The sequence below is a fragment of the Falco naumanni genome, chromosome 6, assembly GCF_017639655.2.
Source record: "Falco naumanni isolate bFalNau1 chromosome 6, bFalNau1.pat, whole genome shotgun sequence".
NCBI lineage: Eukaryota > Metazoa > Chordata > Aves > Falconiformes > Falconidae > Falco > Falco naumanni.
The window spans coordinates 27,496,067-27,502,729 of NC_054059.1; positions in this window are offsets into that span (position 1 = coordinate 27,496,067).

Genomic DNA, 6,663 nt, shown 5'->3' on the forward strand with positions numbered 1-6,663 from the left:
CAGAAAGACATCTTAGAGGTCCCTGGAAGACAGTAAGTTGAAGACACACCAGCAATCTGCCCTTGCAGCAAAGAAGGTGAGCAGCCTCTTGGGTCGTGTTAGGAAGAGCTTTGCCAGCAGGTCAAGGCAGATGATCCTTCCTCTGGTCAGCACTGATGAGAAACATCTGGTGTGCTAGGTCTAGTCATGGGCTCCCCAGTTCAAGAGACATGGACATACTGATGCACATCCAACAAAAAGCCACAAAGATGGTGAAGGAACTGGAGTTCAGTTCTGCAGAAATTAGTGTTAAGTTTTCTTTGATTTTGCCCCAGTGTCTCTCTTTGTGGCAGGTTGGTGCTTTCAGTTGCATGGAGACACCCAGAATTTTAAAATAGTTTCTCCAATGGCACCTGGGTGAAGTTTGGCAAACAGCAGCCTGGACAGCTGATTTCCAATACAGACAGATGGGATTTGACTGGGACAAGAGGGGCAGCAACAAAGCAGCCAGACAGCTTAGCACTGACTTCAGTCTTTGCACTTTTTCTATTTTATTCAGTCAGCACTGATGCCAGTGTGCAACAACCAGTACAAATCAGAACTACTGACATATATTGGACTCTGCTCAGACTAAAATTAATCATTAAATCACTTGGAAGGTCTAAAAGTTCCACAAGTTTCATGAAGAAAGATAGCTACATTCTCTATCAGAAAGAATTAGAATCCAACAATGGAAAATATTAAATATAGACCTAGCTATCCAATATTTCTACAGCTTTGGAAAGTCATCTAAACATAAAAAATCACCTTAAGTTTAGAAAAAAGATCCTTTGCTGTGTCATAAACTTGCAGTGCTAAATATAACATTTTCCTTAGCACACTGGCAATAAACGTGGTGTGAGGCTTTTGTGTATTGTTAAGCAACCATCACTTTTCAACCCAACAGTGGCTATACTTTGAGGAGTAACTATAGACTACAAGAAACCGGGTGGGGCGGGGAGGGGGGGGGCAGCGCACTTTGCACCTTTTCTATTTTTCTATAAAAAATGAAGATTTTAAAAAATAAATGAGACTGAAATGCCCTTGAAAAGGTACTACCCAGGCAGCCCCTGGAAATATAGGCACAGAAGATATAATTGAGGGCTGCAACCCATGGCGTGTATGGAAACATGCTGCCTGAAGAGGCTGGACACCCCAATAGCATCAGCAGGACAGAGACAAAACTGTGCCAGGAGCAGGTGGCAGCGGGAAGAGAAGTCACTGCTCAGAAGGGTTTATACCTCCACCGTCTTCCACACTGCAGGGGAGAAGAGTGAAGAGTGGTTTGCGCTTGAAGAATCGTTCCTTCCTGGCATTGTATCTGGGGCAGAGCCCTTTGCTCCAGGTCATCTCTTATGGCTTCAGGCCAGTCCCTAGGGAGCAAGCAGGAGGAGGGACCTCAGCTGGGAAGTAGGGCACCCATCTAGGTTAGCACAGTGGTTTCCGTTTATAGCGATTCATAGAAAGCTTTTCTTCAGTTTCAGCCCAAGTGCATTCACAAACACTCCACTCAGGTTTCAGTCTGAGTTTGCCTGTCAAATACGGCTCATTTGAAATGGAGTTACTCCTGAAACTCCTGTTTACTGCCTGAAAGTGAAAACTGTCCCTATGCTGCGTTGTTTAAGAGGGGGGTTTTTGGTAACCTGAGAGTTCAACACCTTTTTCTGAGTTACTGATTTAGTCTGGGGCCTTGAATTCCCCTGAGGTCAGTCTTTTTTCCAAAACATTTTAGGACTCATCCAGGACATGTCTACGCACCTTACAAAATCCTCATTTCAGTGTAGGAATCACTTGTGGGTTTATGTCCGGCTGTCTTCACCATACCCTGGTTCAATAGATTTTGTATTAATAAGCAGGGAAGCAGGGCCAAAACAATCTACCTTTGAAAAAGTCTCTTGTAAGGGCTGTTGTCTGGGTACCAGAGCAGGGCAATGAGAAGGCTAACATCTAGGAAAAGGCAGATTGTATGTACTGGCTGCTGGAGCTAGAGCCTGGGAATTTTCCTAAAGGCAGAAGAATGAAATGAAGCATTGATACAATGCTACAGAAGTGCATACTTTTCCTCGATAAAATCTCACAGATTAAGAAGCTGGAGAGGGCAAGCTGAGCAAAAAAGAAATCGAGACAAAGAGATGGAGAAGGCAGCGGGCCAAGTAAGGAAGTAGGAACCAAATGACACTGAGCCCGTGATTCAGAGGCAGAGCTGTGCACCAGATGAGGACCAGGGACGGCCTGGAAGGCTCTGACATAGACAATGCCTGGGAGCAGTAGGGAAACAGAAGAAAGACAAGGCAATGAGTGTATGCATTCTTTCTTCTTTTTAGAAAGATACACATACACATTTTTGCACATAAATACACATTTTGAGTTCATAAATATGTATGCCTACATATCTGTGCACGCACGCATATGTGTGTGTATGTGTTATTCCTTGTGCTCTTTCAGTAGAAAAGTGACTCGTGCACAGAGTGTCTGTCCACTTGCTATCAGCTGTCACACTCACAAAGAATAAATTGTAAACTCACTTTTCCAGTAGGACTGACAGTCTCAGCAAAGATGAACTGACGTTAGTCAGGCGCTTGGTGGGGAGGCCAAAAGGGCTAATACAGCTGTGAAAGCATAACAGGCTGACACACTGTTTATTGGAAAACTGCCAGAGAAGGCAAAAGAAGAGACCGTGTTTCAAACCACCCAGTCAAAATGGAGCTTGGGAGTTCACCACAAACTTGAAAGCTGAGTTTAGCACAAGCTCAGAGTTCCCTACCAGTGCTGTGACGTATTTTAAATAACAGTTTGGTATTTGTATAAAATTCTTACTTGATTTGTTCTAAGCTGCTGACGAATCACCATTCCAAAGGGAGAGCCTCTGCAGTATTAATTTCATCAAAACCATTATTCAGAATTTCCAAAAGAATATTTTTTTCTCCCAGAATCACACAAGTGCGTGAAAACTTCATCTACATGTTTAGCTGCAAGGGTTTGCTGTAATTACTTTAGCCACAGATCGTGCCATGAAGTGCTGGTCTTAGCCACTGTCCTCAAACCATTGAAATTAAGATATATACAGAGGTTTTTATTATGGTCTACAGGGATCCTGTACACGCAGCTTTCAGAAATGCAACACCACAAGAATAGTACTGATCTTAGCCCACCCAACTTGTATAAATATACAGCATCCATGACAAACCAAAACAAGCTGTTTCATTACTTGAAAGTTTAATGATGCTAGATGGAGAAGGCAAGAAATGGATGGTAGGTGGGCAAAGGGTTACTGACATACAGAAGCAGGTCAGTTTTCTGGGGAAGAATAGTGCCAGGGATAGAAAATATTTGTCAGAAGGCACAAAGTTGTAGGCAGGGCACAGATATGAAGCTGGTAAACTAGCACAGGAAGGTGACATGGCAGTGAAGGCAACATCTGTAAGGCCCTGAAGATGAGGTTGGGAGATTCCATGTGGTGCAGCTAAACAGGAAGCCAATGAGTGGCATCGAGGGAAAGCAGAACTACTACTGGATCACTTCATCCACTGTCACGTCAAGTCTCTGTGCAATTCACAGCTTACAGATCTACCAGCTAACACATTCCTCACTGCAAATTTCCAGCTGAGCCAACTGTGCAGAAAGTTTTCAATTTGCTCCACCTAGAATGCCTTTTTGTTCACAGCACGGAGAAATGCAGGAGGAGAGGGCTCCCATTTTCTGTCATTGCCATTGTACGACATTCGGCACACTGACGGTGGCATCCTTACTGGAATGCACCATGCTTTGTGCAACCCTGTGAGGGACCCAGACGTAGAAACAACCCCAAAGTAATGCTCTCTGGATAACAGAGACCAGGTGCGCTGTGGTCATGAACAACTTTGCCACTGGGGAGAGGAAAGAGGACTGCACCAACTGCTTTGCTCTAACGATATTGCTTCCCAGCCTATTTATAGTGTGATTTTAACAGCCATGGAGGACACATTACTTGGCTGCCCAACCTGGGGAACACAACTAGCAATGAAGGAGGGGGAGGAACAGCAGAGGTAATGGAAATCGTAACACATAGACTACAAGATCATGAGAAGTCTCTTTTGTAACTCAGTGCAGCAAACAGGGGTAGAGGTGGTGAAGTTTGGGGTTCAGAGTATAATCTGGAGTTAGTCTCACCCAACTAAATGCAAATAAACTCTTCCAGGAGAAGTGAAGCTGTTCTGCATTTATACCAAAAATAAATAGGAGCAGAGTCTCATCCAACATGATAACTACTTCTGCTGATTTCTTTTGGCTTGTTTCTTTCTCACTCCACAAAATGCTGCGTAACGGGCAAATGAACATGGAGTTCTCTTGCAATAAATTGGATGAGTGAACAGAGGGAAATCAATTTCTTTATGATGGCTCCTACTATGAACAAAACCAGAATGCCTAACGAGTGCTGGAATGATAGATGGAGTTCGAGGACAAAGTCTATTATTACATTATGTTAAACTAAAACAGCTTTATTGACTTCAATACATTTATTCCAAATTTTGCACAGATAGAGACTGTGACTGGAATATACACAGTCTACAAAGTTGTAGAGCAGGTTCTGGAAATTAGAGGGGTTTCTGCTTCTTCTGACACTTAGAACTAAATTGGATCAATCACCAATTACACAACACATAAAAGGGGGGAAAAATATAACATTTCTAACAATGGCTATACCAGATGAATTAAAAGGAAATTTCTCTAATTTATGAGGTTTAAAAAAGAAATTCTTACCTGGGTTGGAACTACAGAGAGAGAAATGAAACTTTTCAAGTACATAAAATATATCATTGAAAAATAGCAAAACATGCTCTTTCACATAATATGCAGATGACCAGAAACAGTCATGTGTGTAAGATATCCTCTACTTAGAGTTTAATTGGAAATTAAAATTAATGTCATATACAATAATTAGGACTGATGTTCTCAAACTTTTTTAAACATTTCCCTTTGAAGCTATGGTTTGCTTACCCTGTTTTATACTCTTCATACCTATTAAACTAAAAATGTGTATACATAATTATGAACAAATCCAGAATCTGCTCCAAAACCCTACTTCCAGTGATTTATAAGGTTTGAGTTGGGCTGTCCAGCAGGATCCTCCATCTCTTTCATATCCCCCACCAGTCTGCCTGCCTTAAACCTTATCACTGGAGTATGATAATAATTTGTCAGAGGTACATTAAAGGCAGAAATTAGCACCTGTATTAATACCTAATCAGGGCTTTTAAAGAATCTTCCCATTGCCATACGTTGTCATCCCCTGGCAAATCTGAAGATAGGCACCAGAACAGAAAGTGCTCTTACCTGGAGCAGTAACTCCTACCATGCTGTGAAAGAGCACTGTTCAACTAATGAACTTATTTTGCAAGACAATACTAAAAAAAAACATACAAATGCTTAAAAATTCAGAAGCCATCCACAGACATTAGGATGGAGAATTTGACTCACATCAGGAAGTTGCCATTTCTGGGACACTCCTCACAGTGCACATTTTTCAGATCAGATAGGGATGATTAGGTTCTTCAGTTTGCCGTGGCTGGAGATAGCGATGTTTCTGGCCTACAGACAGCAGGGGAGGAAGCGAGATACTGCTGCTGCCAATGGCATGTTGAAGCCAAAAAGGTTCCATGTTCAGTCTGCAAACATCTTTGTGGAGCAGACTTTGCAGAGCTCCACTAGCAGCGCAGCTGAAGATGGCATTTCTGACACACATTAGGATCTAGTAACAGGGCATCCTCCAAAGCACTGATTCTTACGTCTGTATTCCTCACAAGGAATAAAGAGAAAGCCTTTCCTGATCCCTTTACTCTGATTTCTCATGTCTTTATTGTATCCTACAGGGCAATATCAGAGGAATGGTGGAACATATTAAAACACATATGTGTATTTATTTATTCATTTAATTTACATTTGTACAAACCCAGGATCCTGGAAAAATGACTTATAAAGGGAATGTCTGTCTGCAGGCATATGGACCCCAAGCGTTACAGATGACTGCAAACTTTTTCTGAATTACAAATTTGTTGCTTAATTTTGAAACTGAAACGTCAATCTTTGAAAAAAAAATATTTTCTTAATATCCAAATGTTAAAAAAACTACTTCTGCTTATTTTCTACCTACTCACATGTTTAGCTGTTATTTTAAAAGGGGTTCTAACATCTCCTGATAACTGTTCACCAGTAGTCGTGGTTTCCAGTGACGACACCTGTGCCAGTCCTCTCCTGATTAAAAAGGGAGAAATCTCACACTATGAAGCAAACGTTCGTGACTAATTTTCCCATCCAGAGGCTCAAAGTCAAAACCCAGTTTTGCAAAGTGTATAAACCCACATTCATTTTAAGCTCTGTTCCCAGAGCATGTTTTTAAAGTAAAAATTTTGCCGAATGGAGATTGCCATAAGCACATCTTCAGTGCTCTGATGAATCAAGTCTCAGATGCTGATGAAGTTGGAAAGCTAATTCTTATCTTGAATACAATCTTAGAAGACATCTACTTTTTAAGATTGGATTCTGAGCTCTTGATATACACTGTATATCTGTAACATCTAGGAAAATGTGTAAACACGTCTGACAAATGGGGATGAACATCTGTTGGCCACTCCGGGTTACTAAACAGGCTATCAGATTTGCATCACA